Below are 26,639 nucleotides of genomic sequence, written 5' to 3' on the forward strand. Positions count from 1 at the left end.
TTTCAAACAAAGGCTATTGGTATGAACACTGAGCTGGTGCTCTGCAGACCAGTTCACATAAGGATTTAAAGCACCTCTGCAAAGTACACACAAACACAAACACGCTACACGCCTATGTTGGTTATGGACTGAGATCTACACTGCTAGCTAAGCTTTAAACCTGACTAAAGAACTGTCCTCTTCCCACCAGATGTCTTTCTCTGCATAAATGCCTAACAGGCCTGGACTCATTACATTTATTCTGTAGCTCCAAAAGCGCAATAAACATGTTTGCAATTGCAGGCTTTTAAAAACAAGCAGTTGTAAAATTTAGAGAAAATGCTCGTGTACCTCACCCATTTGACAGCACTGCAGCTCCATGCCAAAAATTCCTGAACCTACTAAAAGAACTACCTCCTCAGCAGCGACTTTTGTGGTTGAAAGAATCTCCCAAGAACTTCAGTTAGACTCTGGTTCCTCCATGGAGATGTAGTATAGAGGAACTGAGCTTCTTAACAGGTCCCTGTTCCTCAGGAAACATCTTACAGTGAAAACTGGTTAAAGTTATCCATACAGCTACACAGCAACTGGTTTGTGGGATCACTTGTGTGTTGAGGCATTGGTCATTATAGAGAAGTTCTGTAAAATTACAACAGCTACATCAACCAGGCCCAAATTAGCCTACATCTAGTGCTGAACAGGAGCCAATCCACTATGCAGTAGAACAGATATCAAGAACATGAACCCATAGGTGTTACCGGGTATTTGACGATGATGCAGCGTTACAGTATAGGAGCGTAGGAGGTATAACTAAGAATCCTGTATGAAAAATAAAACAAAAGTTGAACATCAAGGACAGAACATGGGAAAACACATTTTCTGGCTTTACAACTCTAAGTCTGATGTGCTGAGAAAAATATTCTATCAGAATTTTTTTAACATCATCTGAAAGGTGGTTTCGTATCACAGGAAACTACACTGATGCAGGGCTCCAGAACTGCGACTAAATGGTCGCATTTTGCGACCAAAATTTGAGCGAGTGCGAGTAAATTTTTCATCTACTTGCGCATGTGCGACCAGTAAATTTGCCGATTTTTTTTTAATTACTATTGAATATTTTTTGTTGCCGACAAACTAATGCTCCACACTTCAGCCCAGTAGACAGTAATGTGCAAATGAACTGGTTTAACCGACATCAACTCCAAAAGAGAAGAAAGGAGATGAACAACACAACGAAGACGAAGGCGGGCCAATGTGTGTGAGCTATGTGTGTGAGAGCGGGGGGAATGACGGTGAGCTCCTGTTTATAAAGCCTTTAAATTCTGTCTTTTCTGTTCTCTTTTTGTCTCCATTCCAGCTGCTTCTAAGTTTAGACACATCCTTTGCTAGACAGCAACAGCATGAAACCGTTTTTTTCATCTTTACGTGAATTTTCGAACTTTTCAGCAGCGTCTTCGTCATGTCAAGAAACCTCTTCTTAGAGAAACACTTCCTGTGCCGCTGGAATGGTTACAAAATAAAAGGCCATAGCATTACAAATATGCCTTCAAATAAAAGCCTGGACGAAACGGGTATTTTAACACTAGCAAAACAAAGTCTTATCAAAATCGATGAACTGAAAAACAGACCTTTATAAGAGTAATTTACACGTGATTCGGTATAAATACATAACGTACACATGCCTGTTCTCAGCACAAGGTCATTTTTATTACCGTATGATGTACATGTTGATGTATCATTTCCGTTGGAAATGATACATCAACTGAGCAGCCTTGGTGGAGTACTGCGCTCTCTGAGTGCTTTTCTTGTTATGTTCTGTCAACTGCTGCACTATAAATTGTGAATTGAAAATAGTTTCTGCATTTATTGTGCAAGTATTTATACAGTGAAAATGAGAGGAATGTGAATATTTACTTTGCAAGTCGATTTTGGTGTGCGTCCCTAAATTTTCTGCTTGCGCTCCTAAAATTTTAAGTTAGGGGCCACTGTGCTCCTAGGAAAAAGTTAGTCTGGAGCCCTGCTGATGAGAAGTGTGGCATTAAACCACTGGGTAGCATCTACTGAAGTACGGTGTATTATCATTTGGTTATCAAATTGCAAACTCTTTATTAGAACTGAATGCGTCATTTCAGGATTACGGCATATCTATATCAATAAAGTCTGATAAAAAATGGATCTGGTGCTAACATCAGGCAAAGTGTCAATCAGCTGCAGGAAGTGTTGAGTTTGCCACAAGTTTAGCAGTGAAAGGCTATTTCAAGGTTGTTTCTGTTTAAAGAATATATTTTATACATTTTCTTTTCTTTCGAAAGATGTCAAGAAATCTGCCACAAGTACTGTTAAGAGGTCCAAAAATAAACTAACAAAAACTCTTTATTTATCTGACGGATAATAGAGTGAGATGACATCGGAGTGTACAAAAGTACAAATAACTCAGACATAAGATCTAGTCAAAACTGGGAGGTCACCTCTAAAGGCAAAATTTCAACATATGCAGCCTTTCAGTGAATACACTGGGCTATTATATGGTCTATTTGATGTAACAGTCGCTCTGCTGCTGCTTTGTATCTCCCCTGTGAATGTTTCATTGCATTCAATTAGCCACGCAAGTTTTGGCAACCGATGGATGCGATTCAGTCTTTTTCCAGGTTTATGGACCACAGAGAGGTGAATAAATGCAAAAGTACAACCTATATACCAATATGTGGCCCTGAGCAATGACAGGGGTGGCGCTACTTAAACAGAAGAATTAAAAAAGAAGACCAGACAGGAAAGAGGAATGAAGGATGGGGAAGTCTTGACTCGCGTTGATCTTTCTCTTCCCAACCCACACTTGTGATCAATACACCACCAATCCACACTAACACTAAAATGAGAGGAGATGCACTAACACTCGCCGCAAGGCTTCATACAGTAGCTTTAACAAACCAAGCCTTACCCAAGTCATTTTCGCTTCTCTCTTAGGTTGCATAGTTACAGCCTGCCTCCTTGTCTGTACTTTGGGAAGGGTGAGACTTACCAACTGTGTCAGTGAGTGTGTCGTGTGTGCGAGTGTACTGTGTGGTAACCCCACCAGATGGGGTCTTAACACTTCCTATCTGTCAACCTTACATTCACCCCCTATTGGATATCTCAGATGGGAAGGTGTGAGATAGCAGAGAAAATAACTGCAGTGTTGTGACCCCACGTGTGTCATCTCATTCAGTGCCAAAGAGCAAGACCTGACTTCTGCTGCAGGGGCAAAGATGGACTACGCAAACTTTACAATATGTACAAACACAGCATTCTACGGTATCAATAATGTCTCCCAAATGGTCATTATCAGCCATTAAACAGCCATTATCTTTGCACAGTCATTCCTTTACATTATGGGCAGTAGGGACCCCCTCCTCCACCTTCCAGTACGCTAGAAGGCATGTTATCATCCATTCTGATCACTGATGAACAGAAGTAAGCCAGACAAAGTGGGGCGAACTCTTCGTGCAGTAAGTGCATGTAAAATCACTGGACTAGTCATCTTAGGAAGAGTACAATTTAGAGGTTTTGTAACAGTTGGTAAATATAGTGACAGAATGCATTTTAGCCCAAAGACTGATCCTTTTCTAAACCTAATCACCTAATTTTGGTGCCTAAACTGAACCACAACCCCTGAAACACAAGCAAAAACAGAACTAACATAAAAGTCAAACAAGATTAAGTGAAAAAAATGCAAATCAAAGAAACAGGACATGAGCTCAAGTCTCCTCAGCGGAAGTCTGGGGCTTTGGACGGAATGGTGGACTTTTGTTGATATTGCAAAACTGCAAAATAAATTAACTGATAATGGCACCATTAAATGGAGCCTGCTAGAGGAGTGGATCAGGTCTCTGCTTGCAATGATAATGGTCGTTGATAGCATCTAAATGGGTGCAAATACAGTAGTTAGATTCACAGGTAATCCGTTTCTATGACAATGTTACATTCACATACTCATTTTTTTGTGCTTAAAGTAATAATGTATTAACCGATTTATTATTGCACTGACATTAGTTTCACAAATATGAAATTTATCTTTTTTGTTTGTCTTTTTAGGAAACCTATAGATGGGTGTCACAGAAGTTTTTATCCACTTCTTTATAGAATCAATGCATGTGATGTGTGTTGAGGATTTGTTGTTTTTTTTCAGCTGGGGCGTATGCCATTTACTGTTATATTATGCACTGAACGGTTTAATTACTATTCATAATAAACTGGTAGCACTTCTCATTCTTATACTCATAATAATCTCAATTTACAACATTTATTCTGGATTTGAATGGGATGTGATCACAAAACAGAGTATTAAAAACAAGATTGTACTGAAACCAAAAGAATTCTAATATAATTTCTGGTATGTGTTAGCTAATGTATGCATTGAGGCTCCCAGGTTATAAGTTAATATGTAATGATGTACTGTTTTGTCAGTGGAGTTACATACAGTAGGGTGATGCAAATGTTTCAGACAATCATTACACCACTGAAATACAGCAACAAACAGATTGCAGAGCTGTGAAGCACAAGTCAGTCGAGGTAGTGAGAAAATGAGAGTGTGTGTGTGAGAGTGAGAGTGAGAGAAAGAGTGAGAGCACCCCAGAGACTGCATGCAGCTTCTACTGCTTCTGCAGACAGGTCAGAAAAGTCACAACCGACAGAGATGCAACTGTGTGTGCGCATTTGTGTCTTCACAAGTGTGAACTACACCAGATGTCACCTTGCAGGTGTGTGTGAGCGTTTGTTTGCCATCAGGTAGATGACAAGAATGATATAAACACTTGAGGATCAACATATCACTAAAACTCCCACCATCTGCCCGCCAGCAGACAAATATAAACACAGTCTTCTCTTACTCTGCTATTTCTTTATCTCCCTGCATCGTTCCACTTTCTCTGTGTTCTAGCTCTCTGCAGTCCTGCCATCCATCATCATTAGGAGGCGACTAGATGACCTGTCTACACACTCTCTGTCCCTTTAGTCTCTGGAGAGGAGAGGAGAGGAGAGGAGAGGAGGAGGAGAGGAGAGGAGAGGAGAGGAGAGGAGAGAGAGGAGAGGAGAGGAGAGAGAGGAGGGAAGGAGAGGGAGAGGAAGAGGAGAGGAGAGGAGAGGAGAGGAGAGAGAAAGTGTGAAGCACTGGGTTACTATTATTATTATTATGCATCCCTCTGAATTACAAGTGATATTATCACTTTATAGCAACTTGGCTGACTTCTACTGCTGTATAATCAGCATTTGTCCAATCATTAGTACTGTTATTTTTTTAAACTGATTCCAGATAAAACAAATACATTAAAAACGGCGCTAATCTGGCAGCGTTTCTCCACCTGTGGTCACTCTGTGGTATTCAGTAATGTCCCTCCACTGAACTATCTGACTGGTCACCCTGTCAACACTGACAGATAAAAGCTAAAAACTGAAAAGTTCTATTTAATTTAATGATATTTAAAAATAAACAAACAAAGCATTTCAACAAAGCTGTGTGCTGGAGTTTGAGGTATTCAAATTTTGACAAGACTGTCATTCTGAGTGCAAATGCCTTGTATACTGGCTCTAAATATCAGCCATCGGTCTCCTGATTATAAAGCTGCCACCACGGATATCGGTATCAGGTCTGCAGGAGAAGATCTGTCAACCTCTACAATGTATTGAATATGCTGTGTTCTCCTGTGATTCATCAATAAGTCTATTCTGATGCAGAACTGCAGGATGTGTAATCCATTACAGGAAACTTATTAAACTCTTGTTCTGGCAATATCCGGTAAAACGACTTTCTTTTTATGTCCCAAATCACACCATATGCATGAGCCAGAGAGTGAATTTGGACACAGCTTCAGTTTCATTCGGGATAGTTAGTTTTCAGAGGGGCTCTCGTATTAAACAAGCTTCTATCTTAAGACTGATACATCTTGCTGTGGACTCATGTTAGATCCTATTGCATGTATTTATGTACGAAAATACAAATTCTACACATGCTTTTATGTTTTAGGCGTGTCACGGCAAAACCAAATAAAGTCATGTCCCAAATTTATGTTGCAATTAAATAAATTAAGACAGTTATGTAAAATCAGTAATCTATTAACTGCAAACTCTTCAGTGCATAATTGCCTGAAATTTTTCTCAACCTGTTGTGATAACATTGAACCATACAGGCCAGATTCCTGCACCAAAAACAGCAGAGAGCGGATTGATCTTTACATCCCTAAAGGAGGACGAAGGATCAAAGCCAGCGGAGCCAAATATAGAAAAGGGGAGCAGAAGAACAGGACAATACGAGAGGAAAGGACGGCAACAGCTAAGATGGAGGAGGAGAAGAGTGGAGGGAAGCATACGGATGCGGGGAGGACGATCAGAGGACAAAGTATTGTCTCCTGGGTAATATGGTAAAAATAACTCTGCTGCTGCTTGGTGGAGGAGCTACTGGGTCAGAGAATTCCCACCGAGAGAGAGACAGGAGCGAGAGAGGGAGAGGTATTGCATTGATTCAGTCTGTGGTATCTGTCTGTAGCAGAAGTCAGTTTCTCTTCACCTAGGCTGTTCAGAATGAGGGGCATCTCTGCGCACATCTATTTGCACATATATCTATCCGTCCATCCATCTTTCTAACAGACTGCCCTCCCTATCCCACCTTCTCGCATCTTTTCGTCTCCGTCGCTCCTCCAGCTCTGATTCCTTTGTTTACACCCTCATTCTTTCCTCCCGCTGCTAATAAACACAGCCTCCACTGTATCACATATACTTGCGAGCTTTCTCTCCTATTCTGCTCCCGAGTTCCTCTCTTGCAATTAACCCACCTCGCTCTCTCTTTCCCCTTTGTGGTCCGTCTTTTCTCTTAATGGAACGTACTACACACCTGCTACATGGGGGAAAATGTGCAAACTTGGCGTGTAATACATTTCTAGTTAATTTCTTAATATCATCACACCAACTAATTACCAAGAAGTTAACCAATGTGACACATCTTGAACTAGTGATAATGATGGTGAAATTGACTGAGACCCTTATAGGAATAAGAAGAATGTATGTTAGAATATTACAGTCAGTATAATCATTAACGGCACAAGTCAGATCTGAATGCCTTACCATGTTAGAAACACTATTTACATTGTGCTCTTTTACCACGTGGCAATTTAGTGGGCACTCAAGAGTAGCGTTTTAATTAGATTTAATTTGTTTAACGTACAAATCAATTTACAGCAACATAATTTCTAAATTCCTTAATTATTTTTTCCATGGGATTTGGACTATGTTTGATTTTGTTTTCCTGGGGCTGCTCCATTTCCTTTGGGATTATTTTCCTGTTTATTTATTGGTATTATTTATACATTATATGTCCATTCCCGTCTTGCTTGATTATTTAGCACCTCCTCCATATCTGTCCTCACTTTGTCTCATTACCACACACCAAAGCGATGCGATCTTATTGTCTGGACAGTGTAGCATAGCATATTGCAGCGTAGCATAGCTTACCCCACAATACAGAAGCAACCTTTAGGCTCTATTCTATTGCTGCCCATCTGTGGAGCACCTGGAAGCAGATTAGCTAGACATGAGCACAATGCTATCTTTAGAATTTTCCTTAAAGATTTCCTTTACTGCATCTGTCGAGCCAAGTACCCTATGTTTTACTGTGTTTCCATAATGTTTATCCAGCTTCTGTGGGTTAAAGATCTGAGGATTAAAGATGATTTGTTTACATAACGTTACAAAATGAACCATTTTAGATGTTTTTCAATACGTTGAGATTGACTGTAAATTAAAAAGACACAATGAAGCTTTGCATAGTTTCTCTTTTCCAGTTTCTAATCTATGAGATATAATCTCATGCACCAAATATTTCATGGTCTGCTGTATTTCTGGGTTTTTACCGTTGCCTCAGCCAACACCGCAGCTATAAGAGTAACCCATAAACCATACAATGTGCACTGGTCAGCATTTCTGAGCAGTAATTAAATCTTTATTGATGAAGAATGCTGTAAGCATACTAACAATTTTGCAGACTATTTATCAGGTTACTGTACACACTGCACTAGCTGTTAGAGTCGTCTATCGAGAAGACAAACTAATATGAGACTGTTATGTTTTTTGTTTTGGAAAAGGTAAACACTATGAATAAAAGGTATGCAGACAACTTCATAGTAAAGGTTGATCTACTACACAATAACTAAACTAACCTTTGCCACCTTGTTCGTTGCTTCTTTTTTGCTTAACTGTATTTAGATTTCTGACTGTGTTTTGACTAAGAGCTCATACACATGACCAAGATGTTTGCACATTCCTGGACAGAGTTAAATTTACTTAATATGAGCCCAGAGCTTAAAATCATTAAGACCTCAAGGCCTGAATGGATTAACCTGCAGCGTTGGTCCAAAATGGGCAGAGCTGATTCTTGGCTGGCTGACTAGGGGCAACAGAAATAGCCTAAGCTGACTACAGCATATGTAATACACTGCAGTAGTCCTCCAGGATTCCATGTCTTTGCATCTAAACCACCTGCTGTATTTGTGCTCGTGCAAAAGAACGGCTTCATGTGTTTGTGTAATGAAGTGTACATGCGATGCTGACATGGGTGGCGCAGACTGCTGGCATGTGTACATAAAAAATGGAAAAGAACATCAATGCATTCAGTCTGGGTTAAATAACTCCTACAAGATGAAGTGGGACACTGCAGTCTTTTAAACCGGGGGCCCAAGCAGCAAAATTAGTCTATCCAAACGAGCACAAAGCATAATATTATGCTTGTCATCGTGCTTGTGGAGGCCTTCAGTTGTAGAAACACTGCATTACAGTGTTGCTTTACTAGGTCATTGCCAGAAAATAGTGACTTGAGGTCACTATTCACCACTAAACAATTCATAGTGAAATGTGATTTTTGGCCTCATGCAGTTGTGTTAAAGAGAAGTCTTAAATAACACAAACGACGAGTGACCCCGGCTTAAAATTTGAAATGAAGGAATACAGTATTTGTTATTTTAAATCAGTGATGTTGATGTAAGAGTAATCATAGTTAATAAGCATTTTATGCAACGTAAGTTGTAACTACTGATCAACACGTCAGCAATACACAAAAGTACCTCACATTCTGCACAACTAAAATAGGCCACAATTAACTACTAGGAAGGTAAAACCTGCAATAGAAGCACCTTTCTTGCAATTTTGCAGTGAAATGCATTGTTAGAAGAGTGCGTACGTGCATGGCTACACTACTGCCGTATGTTTCTGCCAAAATGCTGTCTGTTGTTTAGAATCCAAGAACTGAAAAGTTTAAAGTCCATAAGCATTAAAGCAATAAACATTTGGAATGACTGACCAAGAGGTTAGCAAATCTAAAATATTCCCGTCTTCACCAAGACTTTTACTTCGGGAATTCAACACACCTTACTAAAATCTGTCAGCATGTATATATATATATTTTTTTTTAAAAATTATATATATAAATATATATATATATATATATATATATATATATACACATCTAGATCTGTTTGTACATATACCTGAAATAACTTAAGATAAGAGCAACGCTTATACATTATTCATCAAAAAGCCTGAAGAGCAACTGCAGTTCTGTCCCCTATGATCACAGTTCTTTTCCTGCGCAGTGCTGAAACAACAATATCATTTACAATGAGGTTTACATTGCACAGGAGGCAGTGTGGGGAACCTATTTAGGATAGATTAATGATAAAAGAAAAGTTTCTATATATGCTTGCTGCATAGAAACTAACACATGCATCGTGGCATCGAGTTTCTGTTTAACAATAGAAAATATATGCGATGGAAAACAGCAAATACAATGTTAAACTGCTGACTTATGTTCCAATCCCCTAGTTAAAACACTGCATAACATAATGCCAGAACAAGAAGAGCTACAATCCTATAGAGCGTCTCAGTCGATAAATCAACTAATGAAATGATCACAGAGCATATTTCTCATGTCCTAATAACACAGCTGAAGGTGTTGTTGAAAAGGTCACAAGTCAAACTACCACAACGATAGAGAGTGATGATGCAACACTGATATAACTATGCTATCTTGCTATTAATAATTGATACCTTAAGAAATATAAAACTGCTTGCTTGAGAATCATAACTTGCCCCTCCGCATTGGTCCCCTTCTGCCAAAGATCTGGCCTGGAAGCAGAATGCAAATGAATAAAACATACATTTATTATCCACCTGCTCCATAAAGAGGAGCACCCGCCCCCTTCTGCTACAGCTTAAGATGTTCTGCTCCCCTGTGAATGTACAGAGCGCTGCTTTCTCTGTTCCTCCCTCTCTAATAAACATGTCAGGCTAGACTGTAAATTTGTCCATAAAATGGGTCAACTTTTATTCGCCAACACAAATTAGGACTGTGGGGCTCTAGCTGATCTCCAACTCAAGTCCGATGTGGTGTCGAGACAGGCTGGATTTAGAACACGCCTACCGAGTCAATGTGTCAGAGCTGATCCCTTTCTCAGGTACATTTAATTTCATCTGGAAAATCACTGGCCTCTCAGGTTTTGCTGGTTGTTTGGGCCGGTCCATTACAGTTAGCAGCAGCACGCCTTGTTTTCTGGCATCAAACGGACAGGTCTCGAAGGAGATGTTTCCAGCAGTCTGATGGGCACACAGCTCAGCCGGTGAAGTGAAGCTGTTCAGACAACCCATTTCCACACTTGATACTTTGCTTCATCCCCTGACGAACACTGAAAATCGTTTGCTGCTTCCGTTTGACGATCTGCATCTTTTCGTCATCATCAAGTAACCTACTGAGAACAGCAGTGAATTCCAGCAGAAATAAAACCTAGCGGGTGTTCAGAACTATGTTTTTTTTTGTTTTTTGTTTACTGAAGAATTAATATCGTGCCCTTTCTCTCCTGTGTAAGACAAAGCATTGCTTGAATGTCAAAGCATATAATTTTCTCAGTGGTAATGTTGTGTTCTGTGGTTGCTTGATTAAATTACATTAAATAATAGGGCTCATTGACATTAAAGACAACAAATAGCTTCATTTACATGGCGTTATATCCCAAATAGCAAAAGAACATCTTGTCTCTAATGGCTGCAGATTTTGTAGCAGTCTCATCAAAACATCTCACATTTTCACCTTTGACATATCCTTTAAAAAAATGATAACTTCATAAATAAACATTGCTTTCATGAATTATGACTGATGCTGTCAGCTTAATATTCAACCTTTCTGTACCAGCACAAATCTGGGACACCTGTCCATAAGCCCAGTTGTTTCAGGCATGGTGAGTGGGTGAGCTGACCTCTAGACATGACAAACCTTTGCTAGAGCATACAGTGGCAGAACAAATCACTGAAAAGCAGTCCTGAGGTGGCATATCAGTCACCTTATGCAAAATGAAGTCAATCAGAGACAATCATTCCTCACTTTTCAATGAGACTAGCAATCTTATCTCCTAATACAGTAAACATCTCAGTGAATCAATGATATACACAGCAACATTCCCTACAGGTAAAAAGATGAAATCAAAGTGTGTCAAAAAGACCCAATTACAACTAAGCTAAACAACACAGCTGCTAGTAGGGCTGCAGACGGTAGCTCAAGTCACAGCACCTGTTAAATGCACATTATGATTAAATTACAAAATATATTACAACTCAGGGTATATCACTATATCACCCTTAGCCAAAACAAAAAACAAAAAAAACTCTTGTCACGGGATACAAGTACTCTGAGAAAACCATACAGGGAAGATGTTCCTCTCACAAGCCATCTGACAGAATAGGACACCGGTATTCCAGTGTGATAACTGACTTTTCAACAATGCTGTGCTGTAAACTCAGTACTGTATATTGTATGACTTTAAGCAGAGACACCACCTTTTTCCACAAACGTCAGCACCAACAAGTCAAGGCACATTTTCAGTGAATAAAGGACATGAGTCAGTATCATGGTCTTTGTATTGTTATCATTCCCACTCACAGCTCATTCAAACTGCCCCAACACATCATATCAAGCATAAAAGCTTTGCAATGTTGTTTTCTTTTACCCCCCACAAGATCTAATTTTAAATTCACTGATAACTATACAGCCCCCTGGTGACATATCAGACTTCTTTTCATCGCTCATGAGCCGAGGCACAGTTTGGTCCCCTTAGCCGAGTCCTGCTCCACAGACTGAGCTAGTAGCAGGAGGTGAGTGAGCTCTTAGTGTCAGAGCTCCCAGGCTTTGTGACTTCCTGTCAAAAGAAGCTCATTTTACCAAGATCATGACATGATATCTGTGCCATGCGGCTGGGTCTCTGCAGACGCAGAGCAGAAGGGGGTGTTGCAAGGAAGCTGGCAAACGCTGCTCAGCCTTCTCGAGATGCTGTCTCTAACCCAGTGAATCATTTGTGAAGGAAGGTGCCCACTTGATAACCACAATGTCATGCCCACACTCACTCAGCCTGAAAGCTAGAATGAGTACTGCAAGTGGCTATTTTGACTGGCAGCCTGATAGTGCAACAGAGCCTGCTGTTTGTTTGGTGCTCATCTGCATGGCAACATATCATTCTATCTCAGCTCAACTCTGAATTGGACGTAGAAACAAACGCTCACGAATCAGTTTCATGTGTCAGTCAAGTCAGTTTCCCATCACAGCTGCATGTTCTACGCTGCATGATGAGAGGTTTTGACTGTTTGTCTGTGATTTAGGCGGGCATGAGAGACTGTTTGGTGTGAACCGTGTGGGAGCTGTCAAGCTATAGCTCTAATGAGCTGGAGTTGAAATGTCAGTGAGTTGGACCAGCATAGCATTTCTTCACTCCAGTATATGGTACATCCCACAGCTCCCTGGGCAAATTTCACACAAGAATATTATGTACAGTTCTATTAAAACAATGAATATGACTACTTATTAAACACTAAATACTGCGACTTTACAGACTTCTTTCTTTCCTCCATATTATTGTTTATTTATTAAAAAAACAACAACAACACTGTATTCATGTAGCTCTTCCTCTTACCACCTACACACTAAGCCCACAGCTGAATGAAAAACATTGGAGACATATCCACAGGGGCAATTTTGAAAGCAGTTTCATTAAAATGTGCAAAAGCACTAACTTGCATCACCTTAAAATGCGTTGACTAAACATATAAACCGGCATCAATTATTAAAAAAAATCTGAAATAAATTTAACATCCCAATCTGATGAAAGATTTAATACAATTTACAGCAATTTAGAGTTCTAAAGGTGGATTTTACCTTTAATGTTTGAATGTAGGTACATTTCCACAAAAAACAAGGTGTAAAGCTCAAAGCAATTTACTGAGTATTTCATGATTTTATTCACTGTACGTGTCCATGTAACAAAAACTAAAGTAAAGTAATAAATGTACTTCATAATATGAATTGTAATATATTCATATGGCCTGGAGAACATGAACATAAAGCAGAGGGTATTTAATATTTCATTCTGTATTGCATCCTCTGCCTGCTTGTGTTGAACATCACAACGCACAAAATGAGAACAACCCGTAAGCGATAAAACAGCAATGATGAAAAATTATTTTTTGGCACCAAATAGTTTAGACAAATAGAACAAATAGGCAGTGAGATTGCTTATTGATCCAGGCTAATGCATATAGATTTGTGTCCATATACGCATCTCTCACCCTGCTGTCCTTCCTTTTCTTTCACACACACACACACACACACACACACACACACACACACACACACACACACACACACACACACACACACACACACACACACACACACACACACACACACACACACACACACACACACACACACACACACAGCTGGCTGAATGGTGGCTGAGCGTGCGCACGTCAGGCTGACACTGATGTGAGTGCTGGAGTGAGACGATGAAAAGATCTCAGGAGAAATATGGTCAAGCTTCACAGCAAGTGCTGTGTCTGCTCACAAGCATGTATGAGTGAGTCTGGAAGAGTGTGGTGTTCTGTTGCATCCTCTGCTTTTTATCCTGATCCTCGCAGCAAGCACAACAAACATGGTTGGATACAGCTCAGTAGCTTTGAGGCATATAACACAAGTATGTGTGTATAGTAATATTTGGATTTTAGACTCCGTGAAGTTCCATTTAGGCTGTATGTGAAACAATTGTGTCCATTTGCTCTCATTGATAATGCACATTTTTGGACAATTTTAAGGATAAAATATATATCTGTAACAATTGCCTCAATGAAATAAAGTAGAATTAGTTGTATCCATATGTGACACAATTTACCTGAGCTTTGCAGGCATTGCAATATTAGCTTGTCAATAAACAAGCAGCTCTACAGCAGTGTGTGTTCCATTTTAATAGTGATTGTTAGCATGCATGTCAGCATAGGCTGCTATGTGCACAGAGGAGAGGACTAAAATCCCATAAATCCTGCTTTATTAGATAAACATCCTAGTCAGATATAGAAATCTCACATGGCCCTCGCAGCATCTCCCTGATAATCTCCATTACCAATTACGGAGTGATACGCCACAGCTTAACATGAAAGCAGCATTTAATCTGATAACACCGGTCAGTGGGTCAACGTAGTAGAGACTAAATGTTGCCTACAGGCACACAGAAGCACACACAAAGCAAAAGTAGAACAATAAGCTGTCTTGAACCGAACCGTAATTTCTCATTTCTCCAGAGACGCAATTGAGACGTAGTTCATGTTTATTTATTTTTATGGATTTTTACGAAGCTCTGTCTGTGTTCTCAATACAGCAGTGCTGAAATCAAAAGTGGTCCCAAAACTATGTTTCCTCCTCTCATAGCAGGACAAATGCTTCAGGTCAGTCTAATGTAGACAGACCTGCCTGTTTCTCTGTACAAGGCTCGAGAGCTTCTAAGCATAAAGAATAACCTACCTGCAGCATTTTTTTTTCCTTTTTTGTTCATTTGTTTTGTAGCTAAGTGTTGATTCAAGCAGACTGATAGAATCATGTCTTTAAAACACTAACAAGTATCACAACAGACACTACACACCTACAGCAGGAACTGACCATATTGTTCTCGTTAACTGCTAAAGAGAAAAGCCAACAACCTTCCTGATGAGAGATTCAAAGCAATGTCTCATGATGCTTACAAACACAAGATATAATATTGTGATGAACAAATAGCTTTCTGTTTTGCTATCAGTTCCTATTACTGTATGTTGTTTGCTATAAATGATTGAAATATAATATGAAGACGCATGAAATACTTTAACAACTTAAGATTTTTGAAGACTTTGCGAATTGCTTTTTCCTTATTTGGCCACCAAAACTGTTAAATATTCTTACTGATCAGAGAAGACGAGAAAATGTTAACTAATCGAATCACAAAAAAAAATAAACAAAAAGTCAGCTATTCTAAATGAATTGTTCTAGTAATTTAACATATCAAAAATAAAATTATGAAAAAATGTCCAGGTTAGGATTTGCTTAATCTCTTTGTCATAAAAAATGGTGGACTGAATATCTTTGTGTTTTTTGGGACAAAAACAAAACAAAAGGAGTTGTAAATTAGATTTTTTCACAGTTTTTCTTAACATTTCATAGACCAAATAAGTGATCAGATGTTCAAAAAAGAAATAATCTGAAGATTACCTGGCAAACCAAAAAAAATCATCAGTTGTAGCTCTACTAATATCCATTCTTCTGGCCAGTGCCTTGCTCTACGGCAGTTTTTTCACTGGTTTGATTTGACCAAATCTGTGCAGCGATACTGAGATTCCAACTGGCAACTTTCCAGTCGTCGTCCAAACATGGTGTGCTCGGTTTGAATAAATAGCTCGATCTTCCTGGAAGCCTGACGGAGGGCAAGCTATGGTTTCCCTGATCTAAGCTCTTTTTGACACAGTAAGCAGAGCTGGGACATGAGAAGAGGGGGATAGGGGAGGGCTGTGTGTATGTGTGTGCACATGGGCACAGATGCGCACGTGTCTGAGTGAGTGAGTGAGTATCAGCTCGGCTTGGTTCTATGTAAACGGGTTATCAACATATGAACGTTGCGTGTTACATGCTGCTGTCAGTTTGTGCAGGTGTGTGTGCAATCATGTACAAGTGAGAGCAGCAGCTGAATGATCGAGCAGATGGGTCTCCCATATCAAACTGTCAAACTGAAGACGTTCTCTTCACCCTCAATAACCTCAATATTTACACTTGTTGGGTAAATTCATAAAGTCGGTTTTATTTCACGATTGGAATGCACTTTGGTTGCTTAAAATATGGGGTATACATAACAATCCATTTGCTACTTAGATGAACGAACTCACAAAAAATGTGAGAGTTTTGTGAAGTAAAAGAAATGCAATATTCCTTTTATTGTAATAATGTAAAAAAAATATCACAATCATCTACCCTTTTCACTTCTTCTCTTGTTTGCATCTATCCTGTATGACTATTTATTTTGACAGTTTCTTGGATAGAATACCGTATGGCAAATAAAAAAGTTGCAATTAACAGACAGAGAATGGCCTCAGATGGTCTCACTAGAATGAGAATATCTGTCTTGCTCTGGTGCTATAAGGATAACTTCCGCTGCACCACTTAATCTTGTCATCTCTCCAATAAAGTCTCTTTAATCTTGCTCTGTGGTCACTGTCAATACCTTTTGCTCTATCAGCTCATTAATAATCTTAAAGATGCGGTGTTGTCAACCTGTAAACACGATGCATTGGGTGTAGAAATAGCTGTTGTGGTGCTGCTTTTCAACAATCTCCCAATTTCAAAGAAAGATGCATTCTTAATTCACCATACCCACGTCTATCTCTACAACCTCTTTCCTGATAAATCCATCAGAATATCAGCAGGAGAAATTGAATATGCTGCGAACAGACTTCTGAAAGCTTCGCTCTATAAATACGTCCTTCATCAAATGAGACGATAGTGCGGTAACACTCAAACAGCTGAGCGATATGTAGCTCTGATTTTCTAAAAATTCTACAAGAAAACTGTTTTTCAAGCACATAAATGTAAAGAGTAGTATTGCATTGTTTGTTCAGATTTGATATACAGTAAGAATTTGACCGTGTGTAATCTTTATCTGACCGTTCTGCAGTTCATTTTCAAATGTGTGCTGATGAGAAAAATAATAAGATTGATGCTTTTCTTTCAATATCATAGCAAACAGTTCTTTAGGACTCATCTCTATTTGTAGAACAAGGATTCTGCAAAGCCCACATTAACAGGTTTACAATGCCATCTGGAGCATTTATCCTAATAAAAAATGTCAATATTTGATTTTCAATTCTTTGTGCAGAGCAAAGATTAACGCTGCTGCAGATCATTTCTTCATCACTGGCCTCACTAATTAAAGAAATATTGAACTTACTCTTTAAAAAAACTGTGTACCTTCGACTCAACAGATTTCTTTGAACTTTGCTTGAATATTAATTTCATAACTGGTCATTTTTTATTAAGCTACATCAGTGCTGAGGTTTTTCAACAGCTGTACTCAGTTGCTACCAAGACACTAATCACTTTATAGAGAATTCAAATCATTTTATTACTGGTTAGCTCTCTTAGAAGTGCATAATAGCACTCAAGTGCAAAGCCTTAAAAACTGACCAAGCACAAAAAGGAAATTACACTTTTGTGCTTGCAAATTTTGAGTACTGGGAGTATGTTTAGATAATAGGCTACTGTGTGCTAAATGGCAAAACCCAGGTGATGATAGCCACAAAAACTAACTAGTACACAAAAGCACTTATTTCCAATTTTAATAAAACAGGATACTTCTTATAGGAAGAACACTTCTGTTGAAATTGCATATAGAAGAAGGACAGTGTTGTTGTACATCTGAAGAAAGTCAGAAAGCAAACATTTCTCAAGAAAACTACTTTACTTTAATACTACATGTTACCCAATACATATTTGATGAAGGCTGCCTTTGTTTCGTTGTAAAGCCGCCACTACAAGCCAAAGTTCAAGTTAACAGTGACTTGAAAAAGCAATCCCTGAATAGTTCAATTCAGGTTCAGCCTTTGTGTGGAGTGGTGCAAGCTGTGGTGCAGGAAACCTTACATGGCCATCTCTTGCACTCTCTGTCTGCCTCTCTTTGTTTCTCTCTCTAACTGTGTGTCTCTCGCTCGCTCGCATCTCGTGTCTCTGTCACTCTGATCTATTCCTGGATTCCACACTGAGGTGAAAGGAAACAGGAATGGCAACAGTGACTGTAGGCAGCAGCATTTTCTTTTTTTTTTTTCCTGCAAAGAAGCACTCTTCCTTTTGTAACACGCACCACACAGTTAATATTCCTGCGCTGACGGCTTTGTTCCTTTGCCATCCGGGAAGATGTTTCCTCAAACATGTTTGTGTGACGACAGCCACTCTTGTTCCTGCAGATGAATTTCAGCAGGAGTGTGCGAGCCTGCATGTGTGTATTTGCATGTGTGCCTGGCAAACAAGACAGCTGAAAATGAGATATGGTCAGTGGGATGGATCTGAGTCAGCAGGGTGCAGATGGGTCCTGTATTATTGCGTGTGCAGGAATATTCAAAACAGTAGCGCGCTCTCTCACTATCTGCCCTTTACACGGTCTATCCTGCGCCATAGTACCACTGGGACTCCCTCCCAACTCCCTGTTGTGCTTACTGGAACCTTGGCAGCCAGCTTCCATATCGGCCAATTAGGAAAGCTTTTACTAAAGCTCTAGCCAATTGGATTAGTGCTACATTTCCTTGCCAGATGAGACTCTAAATGTGCTGCTGTATGCTAGAATCTGAGAACTGGTGGGTAGACTCCTTTTTCACTGATAGGCAATGGGCGACAGAACACACACAGACTGCAGAGGCGATGGCAGGAGAGGAGACATCCTGTGACGTGGCTGTATCTCCTCCGGTTGCGATGTGTGTGTCACTGAGACTTTAAACTGTTTAAAACGAGAACACAACATAAAGCAAACCAGAGCCCTAACACCCGAGGGCCCATGACGCCATTCCCAAGGGTACATAAAACAGACACCAAGATGGGGTCGCAGAAGAAAGAGCCGAACCGGGCGATAGGTGTAGAGGGAATCCGACAATGGAGGAGGGAAAAGTCGAGACTGACAACACAGTTCAATCTGTAATAGAACTAATGCATTTCCTGCAGTTTCTTCTCTTTTTTTCCTACATTAATCACTTTTAGGTGTTGGATCTAAAGGGTTACTGGTTGTTCTGAAGCAGCCTTGTCATTCCTGATTTATAAATAATAAAACTACAAACAATATATAGTTTGTTTTCCTGACACTGTGAGGAGCACACTTGAACAAAACTGCTTGACAATCCATGATTTTTTGGTTCGCGGCTGATATTAAATTGTCACGCCACTCTGTCTGTGTTTGTCTTTGCTGTGCATGCTCAGCGCACCTAGTGTTGCCAGTTCTCTATGTGTCCTTAATCTGGGTATCTGGGCCCAAGTAAGTTCCATTAGTGGAAATTAAATCCATTTTCAAATCCATTGAAGCAATCCAAATCCGCTGGGTGTGCTTCAAATCACCTACTTGATAGCAGGACAATCAAACATCAAAGGCTAAATGCCGAATGGGAGAAAAAAATGGAGAAAATATCCTATAATTCTGTTCAGTTCGCTCCATATAGGGCTCATGCTTCAGGAATGAGAAATTCAGCAAAACAGTGAAAATGAGTCTTCAATATATCATGTGATCCTTTCAGTTTTACATTTGCGCACTTTAGTATTTACTTTAGCATTCATGGCGGTCAACTGAACATAAATCTGGAATCAAAGACTAAAATCAATGTCTGCTTTATCTTGCAAAATGATGAAAGAAATCAAGAGGATAAAGAATTAAGAGGGGCCGTGGGAAATACAAACAGAAATGAATAGGAGAGAAAATAAAGAAATAAATTCGTAGAATTCGTAGGATTGAGATGAGCAAAAAGAAATGTCAACGATCTGCCAAAAGAAAGAGGAAAGAAGCACCAGGAGAAAACAATGCTCCAAGAAAGAACTACTGAAAGAGACAAAGACAGATTGTGCATGGTGATTGTACAACACCGGCTCGCTCTCTCCCTCCTTCTCACCCTTTTATCTCGTCAATACTGATAGAGAGTTCACTGCCAAGTCAATGCTTACGAGAAAAGAGTCTTTGAAAGCGCTCATGGGGGCCTGGAGCATAGACACTCCAGTATACAGGAATGGACGCACAAATATATTCTAACTTATGCCTGGTAATCTGCTCAGACAAAACGCACACACAATTTAAGAAATAAGAATGCAAAACAAACACACCAAGGAAGGATGTAATAACCCCCATCTCTCCCTCTCTCCGACACATTGACTACTGTATGCAGCACAAGCCGGGCATTATACGGCTGTAACAAGCCTCTGCTAAAGAAGTCTATGTTTCCTCTCAATAAATCAACTCTCTCAGTGAGTGAAGCAAACGCCAGGCATTTAAAACAAAGACACCCCACATTTCCACCTAACCGGGGCAGGTGTGGCCGAGTTTATTAGCAGGGGCACCTCCTGAACATGAAACAGGGTGGAGCAGGGTGGAGCAACCAAAAATAACCCCAAAGGCAACAGGCTATTAGCCAAGCCTTGAGACCACCAGGCACAAAGACCTGATAAACGCAGAACAAGCGCAGAACACTGAACCACATGGCAAGGCAGCAAACGCAGCTCAGCCAGCCAGTCAGTCAAATTCAAAAGGAAGAGGATTTCAGCACCAAGTTGGAAAGTTGAGCTCGATATCCCTGGTGGAAGACCTTTGCACGCTGGCAATCTGATAGGCTTGTTGTGATCTCTCCAGTTGTTGTAAGAAATAAGGCGCTATTTTATGAGCACTGTGCAGGTATGCCAACAAGCTGGTTCAGCAAGAGGGGAGAGCTGCTCAGCATTTCTTTCCTCTCTGTCATTCACTTAGCAGCACTCACATAACTAAACAAACTGAGGCAAAACAGAGAAGACACGTTGATTGAGGAAATAAGTCTCGATTGTGAAACCCAATGCCTAAATGACTTAGTTTTGGTTCCCCAAAACAGCGCTGAGTAACGGATAAAAATACCAAAACAACCCATTTACAGTAAACAGGTGGCATTTAAACTATCAGCTCAACCGATAAAAGGGCAAGAGTCAGAGAAACGAGCTTATTAAGGGGAAAAAAAGACCTCATGGCGATTGATAGACGAGATATCTCGCAATACAGTGCGGAAGTGGGTTATCAGACACCTGCTATAAAAGATGAGCCAAACCGCCACCTCTTGTTCTCGTCATCTTATGCTTCGGATGATACTAAACATGCTAATCTGCAGTCGCCGACCAAAAACACATCATTAGAAAAGTTCAGCACGTGTGGGGTTCCTCTTTTGTTTTTAGTTTTTTTGTAGGCACGAAAAAGCGAAAGGAAAAACACACGGAAAACCGGTAAATTAAAAAGAATTCAATGCGTTTCTTTTAAACTTCCTAACCTCTATTTACCGAGAGTAAATAGAAGTGACAAGAGAGAAATTATCTTAAAGTCTTGCTGTTAGATTTAGTCTGAGTCGGGATGAGGCGAGCGTCCAAGAAAATACAGGAAAACAGCGGAAATATCAGCCAACTTACGGTGCTTTCGGTTAGCTGTGGGGTGTCCGTCAGTGACAGCAAAACAAAGAAATCCAAACAATCCGGGGGAACGGGGCCGGAGAGCCGGGCTGAGAGCGTCCGGCCGCGGCGAGGAGAAAGTCTCAACTGCTACGAGCGCCTTGACAACCGGGGCAGCGAGCGCGAGCCCGGAGCCGCCTGCTGGTCTCTGCTGCCTCGCACGAGACCAGAGAAATCCCTGGAGATGAATGAGAGGCAGTGCGCAGGCGCGAAACGGGCTCGATTACCACTGAAGTGAAAAAAAAGGATAAAGTGGTGCGAAAGTACTGCATCTATACTGACAGGGAGGGGATTTTTAGAGAAACAAAACAGTGGTGGAAAAAATAAATAAATACAGTCCAGACAGCTGCTATTTGAAGCTTTTATTTAGGCCACAGCTAGCTAAGTTCATCTGACTGGCAAAGAATCCCAATCGATTGACGTCTCAAATCAAAACTGGGCTATAATATCTATTTAATGTCTAATTCCACAATGACTGGAACAACAGCTTTAGTTCCAGTAACATTGACTTATCATCCCCCTACCTCCTAAAGTGTCAGTAATCCTGCATTTATAATTATTTACATGTATTTATTCCTATCACTAGGAAGGAATAACGACCTTTTACACCTATCTATAGCTGTGAATGATAGTTAAGTACTCATTTCTTTTGTTTAACTGATTAACAAAATCAAAACAGCCACATAAAATACATCAGAGAAGGCTATTAGTTCTTAATATAAATGCCCTGATTAAGTGAGGATTCACAATTGATTGACCTGTCAACATTTTCCCAAATACTTAATCAAATCCAAACTGGGCTATAATATCTAAATAATATGTCAATCTATGATGACAGGCACAACCTTTATCTACCACATATAAGATGCCAATAACCCTAAGTTTGTTATCATGAACTGTATTTATTCCTCTCATCACAATATGCACAACTTTAAAAATGCTCTTTTACACACATATATATAGCTGTAAATAGTAGTTTGGAACTAATTTTCCTTAAAACCAAGCTGCCTTTGCTGAAACACAGGTTTGTTTTTGTGAGTCTGACTGAAATCCTTCCTTCTTGATAGCATTTGCTAATGAAAAATGCCCATAATACATAATCAAACCAAATCAAAACCAGGCTATTTATATTTATATATGTATTTGTATATTACATCATAGCCTGGAGCAACATTGCTCTATCATCCATCCACCTCATAAAGTGCCTGTATTTATTATTATTTTGAACTGTATTTATTCCTATCATCCAAATTTGCACAGCTTAGTACTTAAGCACTCTAGTTTTTCTTTCTTTAACATGGTGCTGTAGTTTAAATGCATGTGTGTGGGAAAAACCAGGTCAGATAATTAGTTTATCTGATTAACACAATCAAAACTGTGGCATATAAGAGATCAACACTGTAATCAAGTCAGAGATCGGTATTAGTTATAAATACAAATGACCTATAGCCTGTTATTTAGACCATAACTGCCTAAACTAATATGACTAACAAGGATCCACAATCAAATGAGCTATTGACCTGTCAGCATTTCTCCGATTGATCAATCTTTCAAATCCAAACTAAGCCATCTCAATCTATAATGACAGGAACATCTCTGATTATATATCATCTACTACCTCAAAAAGTGCCAGTAACCCTGGGTTTATTGTTATTGACTGTATTTACTCCCATCATCAGAACATGCACAACTTTAAACATGCTCTTTTACACACATATATAGCTGTAAATAGCACTGAAATGCTCATTTTCCTTCCTTTAACATGTTGCTGCTGTTTAAATGCATGTATGTTGCTTTTAAGGCATGTAAGTACAGAAAAACCAGCTCAGATTATTTTGTGGGATTAACACAATCAAAACTGTGGCATATAGGAGATCAAAACTGTGATCACATCAGAGATTCATATTAGTTATTAATACAGATGACCTACAGTCTGTTATTTAGATCATAACTAACAAGGATCCGCAATCAGATGACCTATTGACCTGTCAGCATTTCTCAGATTAATCAATCAATTATTCAAATCCAAACTGTGCCATAATATTCAAATAATATATCAGTCTATAATGACAGGAACATCTCTCACTACATGTCGTCTACTACCTCAAAAAGTGCCAGTAGCCCTAGTTTTATTGTTATTAACTGGATTTATCCCCATCGTTAGAGCACACAAAACTTTAAACATGCTGTTTCACACACACATATTGGCTCGTTTTCCTTCCTTTAATACGTTGCCTGTGTTTACATGCATGTATATTTCCGTGTGTGCCAGTCAAATTCCTTGCATGTGTGCACATACTTTGCCAATGAACAGCTTTTGACTCGAGATAGATACACTGGGGTAATTTAAAAAGCATGCTCCCAGAGTCCATGGTGACATATTCTAATTTTTGTCTGATTAGCAAAATCAAAACTGTGATATAAAAGAGATAAAAACTGGAATCAGATCAGAGGAGGGTTATTACTATGAATAATAAATGAGTCGATTACTAAAATACTCCGCAATCGTCTTGGGTGGACTGGTTTCTCGGCACCAAATGTGACTTACTGAGGAAATGAAAGGACGATTAGAAAGCACGGGAGTGGGCTACATCTTCACCAGGACTCTCTCTCTCTCTCCATCCAGGAGAAGCATTGCTCTCTCCCAGACAGTCTTATAAATAATTCAGCAATAAAAGCTTGCCTGGCTGCATGCAGCAACAAAAGCCTCTCACGCTCCCCCTCCTCCGTGCGTAAAGCATCGATCTATGCGGGCGTTACCAATTAAAACAAATCTCGGAGCGAAACAAAAGTTCAATCAACATTCTTGCTTCGAAAATGGCTGTGGCCAGATCAGCCGGGGGATTACGAGGCTTCTGTCAACTATCAATAGCTTCATGTGCCTGCGAGAGGCGAGAAGGGGGGAGAGAGGAGAGGAGAGGAGAGAGGGCTGTTTTGGAGAGGAGGGAGGGAGTTTCAATGCGCAGACGGTGCAGAGCGACCAGCCGGATGATGCTGTTTGTCCTGTCCAAGGAACGGAGGAGAGCAGAGAGTGTAGTAAACCCGCAAAGCGACGACCAATTTAATCCAACACATCCTCATCCAGGAGATCCGAAGCACCGCGTAGCTGCCGGGAGATGGAGGATGAAGGGGGAGGGAAAAAGTGTAAAAGCCAGGAGGAAAAGAAAAAAGCAATTTACCTGCACACTGCTCCCGTTCAGCCTGCCGTTATTACTTCCCACTCCGCTTTCAGGGGGGGGCTGCCGCTCACTCCGAGCTGCGAGCAGCTGAACGGGAATTTAGACGACGCGATTTGTTCACGTGGCCGCGCTCGGTGCTCCTAATTGGCGGAGCGGACGGAGCTGCTGCGATCTCGCACCTGTACGGGAGGACGGTGCAGCGGTGAGAGTGGGGGAGGCAGGTGCAGGGAGGGGAAGGCAGGATAGAGGGAGCAGATCGGTGGAATATATTTCCTCTCTCATTGCAAATTTCTCCTTGTTTTACATTCAAATTTCAGAAATAAACAGCCTGCAACTCCATGGGCGCAACCATCATTTTTATAGGGGTGGCCACAGGGAGCAACTGGGGTGGCCAATGTTGTCTGCACAAAATGAGGTTCATATAAATATATATATAAACATACAGTGGCGGCTGGTGGTGAAATTTGTTGGGTGGGCTAACAAATGCATAATAGCGATTAAATGGTTAACACAGCTGCAAAAGCAACATCACCTATGATACACACAGTTACATAAATTACAGGTACACTATACTTTTTAAGTGCTCTACATCAACACTCTCTTTTACTCACTCACTGTCTCACTCACACGTGTGTGTGTGTGTGTGTGTGTGTGTGTGTGTGTGTGTGTGTGTGTGTGTGTGTGTGTGTGTGTGTGTGTGTGTGTGTGTGTGTGTGTGCCCATGTTTTTGCTATATTGTGGGGACCAAATGTCCCCACAACTGAGGCAAACCGAAAACTATGTCACTTGTGGGGACCTCATTTCGATCCCCACAAGTTTAAACAGTGTTTTCTTGGCCATGTTGTTGTTACTGAAAAAAGTAAAAGTGCAAAAACGTTTCTTTAGGGTTAGCCATTGTTTTGGTCTGGGTTAAGGTTAGGGTTAGGGTTTGGTTAGGGTTAGGGTTAGGGGGTAGATATGAATTGGAGTCAATGGTATGTCCCCACAATGATAGCAACACACACACACACACACACACACACACACACACACACCACTACAAAACATGTTTCAACTGCAACGACTGCCCACAGATAGCCTGCTGCAACTGTCTTATTGCAACTGTTTGGTGACATGTAGTGCAAAACACGCCTTCAGTACAACAGATGACCTCAGCAAAAACAAGGTGTCACAGTCCTTTAACAGGTCAACATGGGCCTACCTTATTTGAAAAGAAGCTCATATCGATGGCCGATGTGATCCCAGCCTCTTAACTTCCAGCTTTTCTTCCAAAGACATTGAGGAAAATGGACATGAAAGCAAGTAATCCACCTCGTTCATGCTAACGCCCGCTGTAGCTTAACCTTTTCTCGCTGCGTCAAAGGCCTGTGGGCTGACTGAAGTTAGCCCACATGATCAGTAAATCACGGGGGCAGGACATGACACCTGTCAATCACTTACAAGAACGAAATGAATGAAAGCGGACTGCATCTGCTGGGGCTGTAAAAAAATAAGCCCATTTAGAGATATTCTATGTTTTTCTTTTGACTGATTGGTGCTGTTGCTACCTTTGTTTTCACCTAAACTTAAAACAATCTGTTGTAAGTTATTTGAAAAATAATTTTCTCATCTTTTTTGTGTTGGCCTGGGAGGGCTTAGCCCTGTTAGCCCATTTATACCAGCCGTCCCTGCATACATACATTGTTGTGGGCAGTCTAAGGCACACCTGTGAACTAATCATGGTGTCTAATCAGCATCTTGATATGGCACACCTGTGAGGTGGGATGGATTATCTCAGCAAAGGAGAAGTGCTCACTATCACAGATTTAGACAGATTTGTGAACAATATTTGAGAGAAATGGTGATATTGTGTATGTGGAAAAAGTTATACATCTTTGAGTTCATCTCATACAAAATGGGAGCAAAAACAAAAGTGTTACATTTATATT

The 26,639-nt window shown here is 40.2% G+C and overlaps 1 protein-coding gene across 1 annotated transcript in view; it reads right to left on the reverse strand.

Annotated features, from left to right (window-relative positions):
• Window positions 1-24,838, reverse strand: part of strbp (spermatid perinuclear RNA binding protein) — an 89,049-nt gene extending 64,211 nt beyond the window's left edge. Inside the window, 1 exon segment of the mRNA XM_051938461.1 lies at window positions 24,712-24,838. The gene's annotated coding sequence lies outside the window, so the exon portion shown is untranslated.
• Window positions 24,839-26,639: the final 1,801 nt, after the last annotated feature.

Source organism: Acanthochromis polyacanthus, chromosome 18 (genome assembly GCF_021347895.1).
Source record: "Acanthochromis polyacanthus isolate Apoly-LR-REF ecotype Palm Island chromosome 18, KAUST_Apoly_ChrSc, whole genome shotgun sequence".
NCBI classification, from domain to species: domain Eukaryota; kingdom Metazoa; phylum Chordata; class Actinopteri; family Pomacentridae; genus Acanthochromis; species Acanthochromis polyacanthus.